The sequence below is a fragment of the Quercus robur genome, chromosome 3, assembly GCF_932294415.1.
Source record: "Quercus robur chromosome 3, dhQueRobu3.1, whole genome shotgun sequence".
NCBI lineage: Eukaryota > Viridiplantae > Streptophyta > Magnoliopsida > Fagales > Fagaceae > Quercus > Quercus robur.
Genome location: NC_065536.1, coordinates 65,205,638 through 65,221,610, shown reverse-complemented (window position 1 = coordinate 65,221,610; position 15,973 = coordinate 65,205,638). Strand labels below are relative to the sequence as shown.

General features: G+C 36.3%; 1 pseudogene; it reads right to left on the bottom strand.

Annotated features, from left to right (window-relative positions):
* Positions 1-33: 33 nt before the first annotated feature.
* LOC126719945 (isopentenyl phosphate kinase-like) lies at positions 34-13,228 on the bottom strand (annotated as a pseudogene).
* Positions 13,229-15,973: the final 2,745 nt, after the last annotated feature.

Below are 15,973 nucleotides of genomic sequence, written 5' to 3'. Positions count from 1 at the left end.
AGTTTGATGGTTTTTATTGAGTTTGTGTTAAGAGATATACGTGTGGGTGAAAAAGTGTATGGAAATGTGTGTAATGTTGTTTAAAATGTGAAAATGTGTGTTAAAGTTGAGCTACCAAACAGGCCGGTAAAACAATGAGCACCTGTGCTAAAACAATTTCAAACTCAAATCAATTTGAGGGTCTAGATTTTCTGACACATTCATATCATAGTGTAAAAGAATGGCTGATCAGAATGTTACGGCATTATACAAGGTGGTCTTAGCTGCCAATCTCAGCTCACGAATCGGATGACTGTCCCCGACCAATCATCAGGAATGTTGTCTCTCAGTTCTCCGCTTAAGGCCTTTAATGCGTGGTTTGTGGCTGCCTGCATCTAGCTTAATCTTAATCGCTAAAAACTCTCAAAACATAAATTGAAAAAGATTTAAGTAAAATTGTAACAAAGGAGTCATTACTTTTACAATGTAAACGTCAGTTCCTAGTCTTGCAATCATTGCAGCTTCTGCTATTTTGGTCTCCATACCCCCAGTTGTATCATGAGCAGCTGCAGTTGTTTTAACTGTTGACAGAATATGAGAAAACATCTATTAAATTTTGGTGCTCTGGTCTAAAACAGCAGATCCATATTCTTGTGCCTGTTTAAAATCCTATGTTTCTAAAGGTTAACACAAAGGAGTAACTTTATAGGATGCTCAGCTTTTCTCAATATTTGTATATCTAAATCCACCATTATATCAACAACCACACTACCACCGGCTAGAAAAGAGTGGCTCTGATACCATAAAGGGGGGAAGGGATGCACTGCTGAAGAGAAGGAGACGGAAGCACAGTAATATTGTAAATGAAAATAATAGATGAAGTGAAAATGTAGTGAAAGTAATAGAAGAAACTTGAAAGTAAATAGCTTGAAAGTAAATAACTTGAATGTAAGAACAATAATAAAGCGGTAGAACCAGCCAAACAATATATATCAAAATAATTAAAAGTAAATAAGAACAATAGTTCAAAATAAATGAAAGCAATTTAGAACCATCCGGTATGGCGGTAATCCGTCCAAGGTGGTGGTAGCAACAAGTAAAGTAATGAACATAGAATTGAAAATACTTCTTATTGAAAGTAGGATAAACACTTATAGTAGTAGTAGTGAATACAAGATCTCAACAGTTACAGGTTAACAGTTACAAAACTTGAACTAGTCCTAGTTACAAGGTTTGTAGGATTACAAGGCTTGTAGTGAACAAGGGTGAACAACGTAGTAAACAAGGTAGTAGTAGTAGTAGTAGTAGAAGCAAGTGGGTTCTCTCTCTAAGAAGGCTAGTTCTAAGGGAAGAGAAATCAGAACTAAAATGTTGCTTACAAAAACCTCAAAACATAAGGGACAACCCCCCTTAAATAGGCAAAATTCGGAGTGAACAGTGTCATGAACAGTAACAATGAATAGTGACAGATGAATAGTGACAGGTGAATAGTGATTGAATAGTAAAAAATAGAATTTCTCCTCTTTTTTGATCCAATCTTGTGAGGAATCCTACAAGATTATGGGAATCTTCCGTAGTGATCAGCAATAGCCCTATAAGTGTAGGAACAAGGCCTCATTATTGGTGTCCTTTAAAGACAAAAGAAGCCAATAAGAAAGAAGCCAACAAAAGGAACTAATAGGCATGCATTTTGTTGTTTTCACGTGAACATTAATCTTTGGGATCTTTTGGAAACATCGTAATAGTGGAAAACCAGCTTCTAGCATATATATATATATATATATATATATAGACACCCATTGTTTGAATCTCCACAGTTTAAGTTAACACAAAGGAGTAACTTTACAAGATGCTCAACTTTTCTCAATATTTGTATATCTAAATCCACCATTATATCAACAAACACAGCACAGCACAGAAAAGATTTTTTTATTTTTTATTTTTTATGTTGAGCTAGACATAAAGGCATGTAGAAGCAACCGGCATTTAAAGCTATAGTTTTGACATTCCATCACATGAGTCATGCTGAAGCAAAATCCGATACTGAAAACATAGTGAAAGTTTGTACATGCAATGAAAATCAATTTGATTAATCTAACTTTATGTTGATGCTGCTCTCACTGTAGATGGAAGAAGAAAAATCCTTGAATATCCTATAAGCTGATACTAAAAACAAGTGGCAAAGCAGATGTACCTCCTATTAAACTGTCACCATAAAACAATGGATCTTTATATTGCCATGTAAAGATGAGATAAAACATCTCAATTCTTTTCTCACTAACCTCCTTGCTTATCCATGTTCTGAAGCACTGGTTTCACAACAGACCACTTCCCATCTTTGCCAACAGCTGCCATAATGGGAAAATTTTCCATGCCCATTCAGTCAACATTTAACAAGCCAACTGAACTCGTTAAGATACCATGCATTTATAAGATCAAGGTTTTATAACAAGTACTCACCAATCTCCCTCAAGAGTACTGCATTAGGTTCTATTGGTGGATGGTCATATACACCCAAAACATCTGTCTTTAATCCACATTAATTGGATAACAGCATAGAATGTCATTTGATACATATCAATCAGAGAGGAAATTTAACTCTTGCTAAGTATAAGATGCGTCAAATGTGAATATTGGGAAAACCAACTTCACATACATATCTTGATACATAATGTCAGAAAAGTTATATTTGTGTTCTTAATAGAACATGATAAATAATTCCAAAGATCAGTTTAGGGTCTGTTTAGATATCATTTATTTTGCTAAAAACTAAAAACTTATTGCTGAAAACATTGTAGCAAAATATTTTTTTATAAGGCATAACACTGTTCACGAATCCTATTCACGCGTTTTTGTGCTTTGACTAGTCCATGAACAGTGCCATGGGACCAGCCCAAAAATGCAAACGCAGCTTAAGCGTAGCTTCAGTGCTAGGCAAACCGCAAACGCACACTTGGTAACAGAAAAAAATTATTTAGGCTAAAATGCATTTTACATCCCTTAACTTTGGGGTCACTTCAAACTTGGTTCTTTGACTTTCAAAATTTGCAATTTCAACTATTACAACAATGTCAATATGCCCTTTTCCGTTATGGTGTCACATATTCGTCGTTAATCTACCTAAAAGCAACATCAATTTATTTTTTAATTTTTATTTAATTTTTATTTGTTTCTATCCTAAACAATGTCGTTTATGGATGAGTAAATAACAAGATCCTAAGAGATGTTGAAGGAAGGGGCACGTTGACATTAATGTAATACTTAACACTGTAATTACAGGTTTTCATACTCAATTGACCGATTTAGAAGGAATCCCACACTTAGGGTGTTTAAAGTATTTTAGCCAATTATTATTTTCTCCCCTCAAAAACCATGTCATCACCCTTAATCATTTCACTCAAATTTATACGTGACAAGAAGTGAAGGCTGTTTTCATCACTGCTTTGGAGCTTTGATTAAGAGACAAGATATACCAAGATAGTAAAAAGGATTGTAAAAGCCATTCACTTTCAATAACATTTATCAGGTAAAAACACTGAAGATCTGGTTCTAATTTTTCTAGAATGAATAAAAGAATCTTATGTTTATAGTATTCTTAAGCATGAAAAGAACTTATAAAAATTAATGGATACAAGAAAAACAACATATTAAGGCTTTAAGTGTGCCGCAAGATGACGTATGATAACATCTCCACTCAATATGGTGCAGCCCTGATTTTATAAAGTAAATGAATGAGGTAATTAACAATTAATAACTAACAAAGGTTATAGACATGTCTCACAGGGACCAAACCTGTAATTCATCAAGCACTGCATCTTCATGCATGTAGAACCTAGAAGGCAGATAAGAATAAACATCTTTAGTAGCTAAAACATTTACAATTAGTTGCAAAAGAATGATCCTCTCTGTATGACATAGGCCACCTCCTTTATCTCAAAAATTATATGATTCTGCACTTTTAGTAATCTTCATCTATTCATCTAAATATCTTCCTAAATAAGAACTAATAACGAGATAATACTTACTCAACAAAAAGGTTTTCAAAAAGTTTAATAATATTCACAAAATTCCCTTTTAGTGGCTTAAGCTTGAATATAGCTGATGTTTAAGATGATTATTTACTTGACAAACAAGGTAAAGCACTTGAGTGTGTGGTGATAAGTTTAACCAGTAACTACTCAATACAGATGATTGTTCACTTTCCCTAGAAAAGTTGATTTCCAAGAAAACAGGAGGACTTATTATAATTTCAAGCTTTGAAGTATTATTATCATAAATCAAATAATTCAAACTTACAGGTATGAAACCTGAGTCAATAGCCTTAGCCACTGCAGCCAAGTCCGCTGAGGTTATCTGTAAAAGATATGAGAGTTCAGACTTAGGAAGAGGAGACAGAATCTCCAGAAATGAAAGAATCTAAAAATAAAAAACAAGCCTCCATTATTGGTGCATATAGTGAAACAACAGTCTTTCTGAGGGCCTCTAACATTTTTCTCATAGGTTGACCATCCACATGAAAATGGAGACATTCCAATTGAAGGCATACCCTCTGCAAGAATAGAAAAAACTTTGCTAAGGGCAATTGCTTTACTTCCCATTTTTAAAAGACATGCATGGCCGAAAATTCAAATGTCTGCTGAAATTGTAATTTTTTTATTCTCTGTCAATGCAAATTTTACCATATTATCTTACTTCAAAAAATAGAATCAAGCATGAACAAAACATTGCAAGAAAAAGAGAATTACAAATAATGAGGCAAGAAGAAACTATCACAAGTTGGCAAATTCTCAACCTCAATAACTTTGCAATATGAAATTTATAGAAGCTGGTGACATGGTTGTCAAATTGCCAACTTGTTTATGATAAAGTTGTCAGGAGCAAGGAATGCTTATAAAGAAATATGTATGGCATTCTTCACTTTTGATACACAAACGTTGACTTGTATTACAGGGCTAGACTTGATGGAGAGGAAGATATGCAGATATATAAAATATAGAATTAAGAGATAACAAATCTTTTTTTGGATAAGTAGAGTTAAGAGAAAACATGCATAAAAGTTGAATTGTAACAACTAAATGAGTACCTCTGGCTAATGCTCTAACAACTTCAAGATTGAGAGTTGTAACCTGAAAAAAAAAATGGAAACAAAACAAAGAAAAGGATAAATAAGGTAAAGGAAAAGATCCTTGTTCACCAATATTCTATTTCGTAGACCAACTAATTGTTGAAGTAAAGGATCTAACCAGAGAATTCTGACATCACAATTGCCTAATTTTATATAATTGAACACCAAATAAGTTTAGATTAATGAATGTGGAGAATCTTTTTTGTCGGTCAATATCTTCTTAGAATCTGAGATTTGGCTCCGATATAGCTTTCGAACTAATTCCAAAACAAAATCAGGCCAAGAGAAACAAGGGCTCAAAAAAACTATAGTAGGTTGACATGAAATACAGCATCATACTTCAAAAGGAGATCTTTTTTTTTTCATCTCTCTTCCCTAATGTTGATTGTTGAACTGCAATCATGGTAGCCCAATTAATCAGAGACTCAAACAATTCCATATATAAAAATACTCCAAACAATATGGCATCTAAACAAGGTTAACAAAAACCTTAATCAGGTGAAACAGTTCTGGTAGATACAAGGAAAGGTGCATGGGTACAAAATTTCAAGTTTTATATAAATTAGCATCCATATCAACTATACTCAGTTGCCCAATTCTTTTCTACTTACTTCTATCATTCTAAAAATATGCTCAATCCATATACACAAACTCAATTGGCAAAAGTGCAGAAAAGTTCTACACAATTGCTGAGATCAAAAGCTAAGAAGTAAAAAATCAAGAAATAACAAATACAAAAAATCAGTTCATCTTACAGAAATTCGTGTAGCAACAAAACCAGCCTTGACAAGAGATTGGTCCAATCCTCCTTTATGAACCCCAGATTTACTGGCTTGAAAGTTCCCAAAAGAACCTAAACCACCACAATAGATTATAAATTGAACTGCCACATACTTTATAAAAACTATATAAACAACTTCAAAGCATCAAATCCTGAAAGAATACAGGTAACTGGTCCTGCAGTATAAAGCAAATGACCGTGTTCTTTATACTCAAAAACATTGTTCTCATTGTTTATGCAATACTATTAATTAGCATCATAGCCATATTTCAATTCAGTGTCTTCAATGCTTATCATAAAGAATCATTTCCCAATTCGTGAATGGATCCATGTTACTAACCTGCTCCATGAACAACAACAAAACGACTAGAATCTACATTTGCATTGTCTACAAAATCATCTATGTTACATGAAACCTCTGATTCCCCGTGTCTCTTACTCCAATCCATCCTAAGAACCTTCATAGAAGGAGACCACCCTGGCATCATTGCTTGCCTCAGCTGAGATGACACTATGACAAGGTTTTCTTCATTTATCTTCTCAAGTTCATTTTTGCAAGTAATTGCCGCACCTCCTTCACAACAGAAAGCACATTTCTTAATATTTTGCTCATAAGATTATTTGTGTATTCCTTTTGTTTATTCTCGAAAAATATTTAACCATGAAGTACATTTTGCATGACATTTCTTTGCTCATTTTACATGAAAGCCTTTAACTTTCTTGGTATTCAAGCAGGGATTTATTTTAAACATGGGTTGAAATGAAATTTTTACCCATGTTTAAAATATAGTAATGCCAATGGACTTGTATAAACATTGTTTGCTCAAGCAGCATTCTGGCTTATCGGGAAAACTAATAAAAGATAATTAAGGTGAAATGAGCAACAATACTGTAGTGTAATAACTAATAAAAATTGTGCATATATAAATATATATATATATATATGTAACATTCTCGATCAAATTGCATATTAGTTGGATGTTATTTACTATTCGGTGCATAAACTAGTTTTGTGTATAATTTTAAAATACAAGAGACTTCAAATGTGTGTAAATTTATAAATGAGATAGTTATTGATATATGTTTATCTTGTAATTTTGCAAGTATGGGGGTTGTAAGGAGAAAGTGTTGTTAAAATACACATCTAATAGAAACTTATTAAGCAGCGTAACATTAACAAGTGGGCAAGAGCCTTGTGGCTTAACGGGCACGTCTTGGTGCTTTCGACCTAGATGTCTACAGTTCAAATTCCCCCTCCCCGTTATTGTAACTATGTTTGAATGATCAAAAAAGTGGTGTGAAATTAACAAGTGTAACTTGAATGCTTGCCCTTGGAGTTAAAACTACTAACTCCCTCCCCCCCAGCCCCGCCGTATGTATGATTGGATGTCTGCTTTGAGTGGTCACTCGTTTTCCAGATTGGAGGAATTTATAGATACCTTTACATGATGTTTGTAACTTCCCTAAGGAAACTTCTTGTGTACATGGGGACCACTTTTTTCTCTTTCCAATAATTCTTTTTAAGTGTAACTTGAATTCAACCTACACCCACAAACACAACTGTTTTTATATATATGCTGAATTTTCATTTTTGTTTTCTGGTTTATTTATTCTTTAACAACCTGTAGCTATTGTGCTTGAATTGTGGATTTAATCGTTATGTTGTAGATAAATTGTTTTTATTTTTTTGTATGAGTATTGTAAATAAATTGTTTGTTAGTTAGAAAATATAGAAAGTTAATATCTTTGTCTTTATTGCAGGTTGTGGACGTTTCAACTTCCAAAACCGGCAAGCACAGTCATGCAAAGTGTCACTTTGTTGCTATTGACATCTTCAATTGGAAGAAGCTTGAGGATATTGTTCCCTCATCCCACAACTGTGATGTAAGCCCTTTATATATTTATAGGGAGAGACTATGATAGGGTGGTGCCTGTTGAAGTTGATAAATTTAAACTCTTACTTATGTATAACAATCATGTTAGTTATAGATCCAATCTGTTTAAACAATCTATGAAGCGTGACGATAGACTTTGTTTGAATCAGTGAAACAAAGTGATCTACATCTTTGCTTATTTCGTAAAAAAATGTGTTGAATTTATAATTTTCACTTGGTTATCTGGCATATAAGAGTTGTGTAACTTATTAAATGATCTAAATAACTAGAAAACTTCACCATTATGTACAAAAAATTAGTATGGCCCCACTGACTTTTTTGATGAGGTGTTGCTCTATTGTGTGTGTGTGTATTTTTTTATTTTTTCATTCATTCGGATCTATGTTATTGCTGTTAGTCATTTGTATTTGTGGTGTTTCTGAGATATTGACATGTATATTGTTGTATTACAGGTTCCTCATGTCAACCGTACTGACTATATTTGTATGAAAAATATTTCTCTTTGATTACTTTCTAAGATTTAAGTAAACCTGTAAATCAGTAAATGTAATATTTAGTGTTAAATGCTTCAGGTGAGTCTGCTGACTGAGAATGGTAATACTAAGGATGACCTGAGGCTTCCAACCGATGACAGTCTGCTGACGCAGGCTAGTGACTTGGTTTTTTCCCTCTCTGATATGCTAGAGCAAGTGTTTTTGTTTGTGTTAAGTTTGAACCTTAGTATTCCCCCCACCAGTATTTATTACAAATGCAAACAAAATCTTCACCTTGCTGGAACTATGTAATGATCTTTCTGATTACTATGATCTGGTGGTGCATTGCTAATTTTATTTCTTCACGTATAACTTCTGGTTATTATTATGTGTTTTTGGTTGGTGCACTGAGTGGTAGGTCGCCTCAGATATGACCCTTTCATGTTTTTCCAAATATGTTTCCAATCTGCTCTTTTGCAACAGGAGGATGTGGCAACCTTAAACTTTTATTTGACTTTTCTAACAACTTGAAAATTTCTTTTACTTGGCAATTATTAGGCAATCTATAATAGATTCTATGAAATATGTTTCAAAAAAGTCGTTGGCACTACTGTTTCCTAATGGATTATTTGGATTCTATTATGCAGATCAAGGATGGATTTGATGATGGAAAAGATTTGGTTGTTTCAGTGATGTCTGCTATGGGAGAAGAGCAGATCTGTGGCCTTAAGGACATCGGCCCCAAGTAATTGTCCTTCATGAATGGGGAATGCTTAAAGACTGGGACTTTAAACAGAACCACATAATAGTAGCTTACTTTAGGGGTCACTTATTTCAGAAATGTTCTTATTGAAATGTGGCCTCTACCTATCACTAGACTTTGCCATTATGAATTAGGTTTTTATAATCACTATTTCCTTCTGTTTGATTAGTACCGAACCATTTCCTGGGTCTTGGTGTGGAGAAGTTATATATTCCAGCAAAGACTGTATATACACTTCTTAGCGCCTCATGTTGTTTCCAAGTTGCCATTTAAAGTTTTTCATATTCAAATAGATTGGTTCTCATAATTGTGGTTTTTTTCTTAACTTCATTTGAATTTATCTGTGCTGAAAATGTTTATACTATTTATGTGCTTTTAGACTGAGTGTATAAGTACAGAAATGGATGGATGATTGTTTTTGCTGTAGTCTTTTAGGTGGCCTTTTGATTTTGTCACCCCTTGATAACACGTATCTTATATTTTTTCAAAACTCATTCTGCACTCGCTTTCAGTGGCAGTTTGATGGTTTTTATTGAGTTAGTGGATCCAAGGATCCGTCCATTGTGGACTTTTTACTGTAATTAAAAAAAAATGCTACATCCGGGTTGTATATCGAAAAATATAAACAACCTAACTAAAGTTGCTTAATTTACAATCTACTGTTCACTTGTATGTAAACTTAAAAGATATTATTTTATTCACTCAGCTGATATTACTTACTCAATTTTGAGCTGATTTGAAAATTCTTAGTTTACATGTAAGATCGGTAACAAATGTGTACAATATTGTACTATGCAAAACCTATAATTACCTCTAATCTTGTCACATATTTGCTATAATGCTATTATAAACTTTGATATACTCCCTTTGAATGGTGTAATATTTAAGTTAAAATTATGAAATTGTGTTTTTAATAATATGTATGTGTACAATAGCAAATGTACAATATAATTAGCAAGGGAATCATTACTCCTATATACTATTAATATTTTTATTAACAATAATATTTCAGGATCTCTGATTGCCTTTTTTTAAATCAAATTTTCAAACTGGGTCCTACAACTAACGAGTTTCATAGTTTCATCCTCTCCACTCTTCTATCTCCCCCAAATAGGTTGTGAATTGTGATATTCAACCACCGTTTCCATTCATAGGCGTTCTAAGCACGGATTGACCATCATTAAATGCCCACCTCATCTATGCTTATATACATATAGTTCATCCACGATCAATCAGCAATGGCCAAACTTTTTTTTTTTTGGAAGTCCTCATGTATCGTTAGGAATGATAGTGACCGTGACAAAATTTTATTGGGCACCGCAAGGTGGTCGTTAAGGAACAACTTTATGTTTAATTATTGGGAGTACCCAAGTGTTTTATCCAATCCAATCGCCAAAATGATCCTATTTTTCCTTCATGTTGATACGAAGCCCAAAGATCTACTACATTAATTCAATTTTCAAACATAATCATTTCCATCACAATAATGTTGTGTTGATCTACCCTCCCTTGGTAGTTTGGTCCCAAATATCAGTGGCAACACCCTCAAAGTCCCATGTATGTGATTAAACCCTGTGGTGGCAAATTAGAGCCTAATTAGATAAGTTTACAAGAGTTGCACATGTTTGTGTTAATTAATTACTAGTAAATAGACTATTATGAGTTAGTTAAAAATTAAGAATGTGCATCACATTAATCACTCGAACATGTAAAATCCAATTTCTTTGGATTTCAGCTAAATTGAATGAGAGATTAAGGTTAATATATGACCATCATGGTAGGAAGGGGTGTCCTTTAACTCGAGCTTGGGCACTCTCAAGAGTCACTCAACCAAAAGCGGATAAACATATAGTTCAACTACTTTAATGTCCTACTCAGTAACAAGTTTATATTGCTAAGCTTAAATAAAGGCGTATACGTGAGAAGGGACCCACTACTTCTTCATGATGGGACTAACCTCGTTACTTCCCACTAGCCAGGAGGTGCACCTAACTCACCTTCCCGCTCATTAATCAATAATGACATGTCTTTGTCCATCTGAAACTATTTCACGGGAACCAATTACATGTGGCGTGAATTCAATAATTTCAAAAGTAATAATGACATGTTGTTGTCGACATTCTGGATAGTATAATTCTTGCCATGAGTGACTGTACAAAACTTTTTTCTCTCTCCTAAGAAGAGGAAGCCAAACTTGCCCATAGTAACAAGAAAGTTAAAGATGTTCATCATGCAGGCTTCTCCCCTGGTCCAGAGACACGGTCACCTTCCCCTGCACCGGGGTCGCCGTCATATCCGATGTCCTTTAAGGATAAAATTTTGGGAGAGATCCCGAGTGCGTACTCTTGTGCTTTTGCTTTTAGTGACTAGAAGGAAGCGGATGCAGAATCGGATAAGAAGGTGAAAGATCTGACAGAAGGTTTCACGACGATGAAGCTGTCCAAAGAAGTTAAGCACCGTATCAGAGCGGCATGGGCTAGCTCGTTCATTGTCAAGGTTTATGGCAAGACAATGGGTTTCACTTTTATGCAGTCCAGGCTTAATGCTTTTTGGCGTCCCACAAGGAGGATGGATATCATTGACTTAGGTCGAGACTTTTTTCTGGTCCAGTTTGGATGTAAGGAGGACCATGACTTGGTGCTAGAGAAGGGTCCTTGGTTTTTGGGGGATCACTTTTTGTCAATTAGACCATGGAAGCCAAACTTTAAACCCTCGTAGGCTAATGTCTCATCTATCTCTATATGGGTCCGTTTGAATGAGCTGCCAATTGAATATTACGAACCAGAGGTTCTTAAGTATATTGGTGAATCCATTGTGCATGTTCTCTGCATTGATACTCACACTGCAGCTGAAACCAGAGGTTGGTTTGCGAGACTTTGTATCCAAGTGGACGTGGAAAAGCCCCTAATCACTAATGTTCTTCTTGGCGGCATCCAACAACCAGTGAGCAATGAAGGTATTAATAAGCTTTGCTTTTCTTGTGGACAGATTGGGCATCGGAAGGATAGTTGTTCGTACACCATCTAGGAGAGCAGGCCGTCAGACACCCTGGAAGGTGGTCTAGAAGGTACGGAAACTCTCATAACACATGTTGTGCATGCCAATGTTGAGCCAGCCTTGAAGGAGGGCCCCACTAATCCAGACTAGGAGGATGCTTACGGTCCATAGCTGATGGTTAGCAGGAAAATACAAGGGTCCAAGCTACAAAAGAGTATGAGATCCTAAGAGCATGTCCATACGACAAATGTTATGGGTGCTAATTCCTTAGGTAGAGGGCCTGAGGGTCCTTTTCGATATGCGTCTCGTGTGGGGACCGCGAATGACCACGTAAGAGAAGGAAAAAGGAAAACTGAAGGGGAGAGGGTCTCATCAGTTGTAGACTGGGGCCTAATGAAGCCTGTTGACAGGGATACGGGCTATGTGGATCCCTATATTCCCAAAACCTTTTCTCATGGGCCAGGCTCTCCTCACACAGAAGCAATGCCATCTCACCTTTCAAGTCTATCTATCAAGGGCAAAAAGGAATTGCCTGGGGTAGGGTTCCCCAGACCATTAAGGAAAGTAGACCCTAGGTTCTATTCTCCTTTTACTCGCCAATTACTCAACCACCTAATGGATTCTCTTTAGAACATTAGCCTAAGTTCTTGTTCGTAGCCTCATCAACAAACAAGGTGGACTATCATGGCAGAGAGTCGAGCGAACCCATCTCATGTGTGAGGCTGGTTCAACACAAAGTTAATGAAGGGTTGGAGGTTCACCTTCTTGTTGACAGAGGAGAGTGCGGCAATGGGATACCTCCTGGTGATAGACCCACTATGGGGGAAAATACCAAACCCATGGTGGGAATTCCTATCAGACGCACCTTTACTGGAGGAGGAGAGGCAGACAGTTTGGAGGTCAGTTCCCCAGGTATCACCCATGCCAATTCTTTACGAAGTAAACCACCTATAGGAGCTGTCGGAAAAGAGGATGCTCGAGATACAGCTGATAAACACATGCCTTATGGGAAATTGTCATGCGGTCAAGTTGATCATGGCAATGTTGAGGAAGATGGGGTGGATTTTAAGGGAGGAAGCGAAGGCTCAGCCCTATCTAGATGAGTGCCCCACCCCTCCCCCCCCCCCTCCAATCCTGCATCATGAATATAATCATTTGGAATAGTAGGGGTGTCTTAAAGCCCAATTTTCAAAGCTACTTCAGGGATCTAACTCGAGATCATGATCCGGATTTGTTTGTAATCATGGAGACCCATCTTGGAGGTGAGAGAGCCAAAGACATCACAGACCGTCTCCCCTTTGATGGTGCAATTCACACAGATACTATTCGCTATACAGGAGGTCTTTGGCTCCTCTGGAATTCGGATAAAGTGGAGGTCTCTCTTCTCTCCAAGACAGAGCAAGAAATTCATACCACCATTAAGGTATGAATTTCCAATTCTTCCTTTTTATTCTCTATTGTATATGTTAGTCCCAGGTTCGAGGAGAGAACAATTCTTTGGGATAATCTCACAAAAGTCACGGATTTGCATAGTATGCCCTAGATTATTGCAGGTGATTTTAATGAGCCTCTTAGAAATAATGATAAGCTCAGAGGAAGAGCCATCAGTATTAATTGGTCCCTTCTCTTTAAAGAGTGTCTAGATAGATGTAACACAATTGACTTAGGCTTTTCCGGACCTAAATTCACCTAGACTAACTGCAGAGATGCCCATGTGCTCATCCAAGAGCGCATAGATAGATTTTTTGTGAATCTGCTTTGGTACACTCCCCATCCAGAGGCAAGGGTTAAGCATCACATAAGGTGTCACTCAGACCATTGCTCGGTGCTCTTGGAGACCAATCCAGTGCCTACCTGCCACCTCCTTAGATCATTCAAATTCCACACTTTCTAGCTCTTGGATCCGTCCTTTCCCCGAGTGGTTCAGCAAGCTTGGAACAACTCTCATCACCTTCTTTCGACTATTGCTAATTTTTCCCGAGAGGCCACTAGTTGGAACAGGGAGCACTTTGGTAATATCTTTGGGAAGAAAGGAAACTCCTCGCTCGATTAGATGGCATTCAAAGAGCTCTAGGCCGAGGTCCTTTTTTTCTGGTGAATCTGGAAAGAGATCTCCTTAGAGAACTGGATTTTGTTTTGAACTAGAAGGAAGAATTATGGGCAACCAAATCCAAGATTAATTGGATGCTTTTTGGGGATCGTTGTACACACAATTTTTGTAAAAGAAGAATCACACGATTACGAAATAGTGTAACAAATAATCAACTTGTATTTAATTTGTATATATATATATGTGTGTGTGTGTGTGTGTGAGTACAATTCTCTGTATGAATCTTTACAATGAAAGAGTACAATAAATTCCTCTGATTCGATTTCCAAGAAACATTACGATCTAAATGGGCTATGAAGCTTGATCTTGAATCGTGATTTGATGTCTCCAAGTTGAATGAATAGTTGAACGTGTTTGATTTGATGCGAGGGCCATTGGCTTGATCTCAAACTAGGTTAAAGGAGAATCCCCACTTTGATTTGAAAAAGTAGGAATAGGCCTTGATGAACAATGGAATTCTTGTGAACTTTAGAGATGACTCTTTATTTTGGCAGAGTGTCGATAGTGTTTTCTCTCTAAGTGTTCTCCCTTTCCTCATATGAGAAGTCTCTATTTATAGGCAACTCAATAGTATTTAATTTGGAATTTTCTCTCAGAATTTATTGAGAGTTGAATTATGAATTTAATTTGGTATTTCATTTAATAAGAACTTTCCATATAGTTTTTTTCTTCTGACGCTACCATATGGCTTTTTTCATTTGATGTTGCCACGTGGCTTGATTTCATTCGTTGATCGTCCACGTCATCAATTGGAGATTAATTTGATCTCAAATATTTTATCACGAACAATCGGACGGTTGTTAATACATCATAAAATTTTGATGTCTACAAATGCCCCCACTTCAAGATTCGGCTTTGTGTCTTTCTGATGCAAGGAAGACGAGGCTTGAAGTATTCTTTCATTTTATTTATTTATTTTCTTTTATGATGGACTTCGTTTTACGGGTACACAGGGCTTTCATTCAAGTGAAATATGGGCTTCTTTCATCCCAATGTTGTATATTACAGCTTTGCCATCCTAGATGTCTTTTTTTTTTTTTTTCTTTTTTTTTTTTTTACATTGGGGTTTCACCTTCACGGGCCTGATCACACACAAGGGACATCCTCTTTGGAGTGCAAGCCCACCTTAGTTTTGTTAGGCAAGTCAGTGCTGCAATTGTCTTGCTCAGTAAGCATGTCTTTTCTTTACCCATACCTATTCTACTTTCCACACTCTAACCACCTCGACTTGGCAAGCTCGTATTTCTGATGAGGATCGAACTGGGCTGGAAGCTGAGGTGACGGATGAGGAGATAAAAAGGGGGCTCTGGTCATTGAAAGCTTGGAAATCCCCTGGCCCAGATGGCCTTCATGCAAGATTCTTTCGACGGTTTTGGCTCATAGTGGGGAAATCTGTTGTGAAGGAAGTTAAAAATATTTTTGCAACCAAGTTTGTTTAGAGTGAGCTTAACAAGACCCAGATTGTCCTTATTCCGAAAATCAGTGGTGCCGAATCACTAGGTAATTATCGCCCTATTAGTCTATGTAACTCGGTGTACAAGATTGTGTTGAAAATTATTGTTGCCAGACTTAGGCGTTTCCTAGGTGATCTGATCTCCCCTCTTCAGACAGCTTTTGTCCCAAGAAGGAGAGGAACAGACAATGTGATAATAGTTTAAGAGCTCATTCACTCTATCAACTGGAGCAGGGGTGGTACTGGCTATATGGCCATCAAGATCGACCTTGAGAAGGCATACAATAAACTCGAATGGAGTTTCATTAGGGAGATGTTGATCAGAATTAATCTCCCCAAAGGTCTTATTAAGCTTATTATAAGTTGCGTTACTTTAGTTTCTACTTCTATCCTTTTA